This window comes from Sinocyclocheilus anshuiensis, unplaced genomic scaffold, assembly GCF_001515605.1.
Source record: "Sinocyclocheilus anshuiensis isolate Anshui unplaced genomic scaffold, SAMN03320099.WGS_v1.1 scaffold245, whole genome shotgun sequence".
Lineage (NCBI taxonomy): Eukaryota > Metazoa > Chordata > Actinopteri > Cypriniformes > Cyprinidae > Sinocyclocheilus > Sinocyclocheilus anshuiensis.
The window spans coordinates 405,704-406,559 of record NW_015536478.1 but is presented as its reverse complement, the minus strand read 5'-3'; the positions used below and the strand labels follow the sequence as shown (position 1 = coordinate 406,559).

General features: G+C 31.8%; 1 protein-coding gene across 1 annotated transcript in view; it reads right to left on the bottom strand.

Moving 5' to 3' along the window:
* LOC107666942 (scavenger receptor cysteine-rich domain-containing group B protein-like) overlaps window positions 1-856 on the bottom strand; it is a 13,902-nt gene that overhangs the window by 1,430 nt on the left and 11,616 nt on the right. The window lies entirely within an intron of this gene.

The following is an 856-nucleotide window of genomic DNA, read 5'->3' as shown; positions in this document are numbered from 1 at the left end:
ATTTTCCAACTCCCCTAGAGTTAAACAGTTGAGTTTTACCGTTTTCGAATCCATTCAGCCGATCTCCGGGTCTGGCGGTAGCACTTTTAGCTGTAGCTTAGCATAGATCATTGACTCTGATTAGACCGTTAGCATCTCACTCAAAAATGACCAAAGAGTTTCTATATTTTTCTTATTTTTATATTTTTAGAAAATCGCAACTTTTCATTTTCCATAGGTCTTAGTACACGATGTAACTACAGAAGAGTCAAGTTTTAAATAGGAAAAATATAGAAACTCTTTGGTAATTTTTGAGCGAGATGCTAACGGTCTAATCAGATTCAATGATCTATGCTAAGTTACAGCTAAAAGTGCTACCGCCAGACCAGGAGATCGGCTGAATGGATTCGAAAACGGTAAAACTCAACTGTTTAACTCTAGGGAAGTTGGAAAATGAGCCTATTTTCAAAAATAGTGGAGTGTTCCTTTAATGTTTTTGCCTCATTTTCCAGTACAAATATCTAAGCATTCCTAAATCAGTCTTGTTTTATGAAGTTAATACGCTTAAAAAATCTGCCAGTGGGGTCAGAAAAATAAACGTAATTTAAAGGGAAAACACCTTATGTTTCTGACCTTAATGGCAGATTTTTTTTCTTGAAAAGATCCAGACTTCTATTATAACTAATAACATTCAATACCAAAATCTTATCACGTCTATCAAATCTATCACATATTCATTATTTCACAAAATGTAAATACAGATAATGAGACATTTATTATGTAAAAGTTATTATATGAAAAACAAATAATGTCTTGATTTGTCTTAATATGAGAACATTTCTAAAAAAAAAATATATATATATATATACAGTGGGTA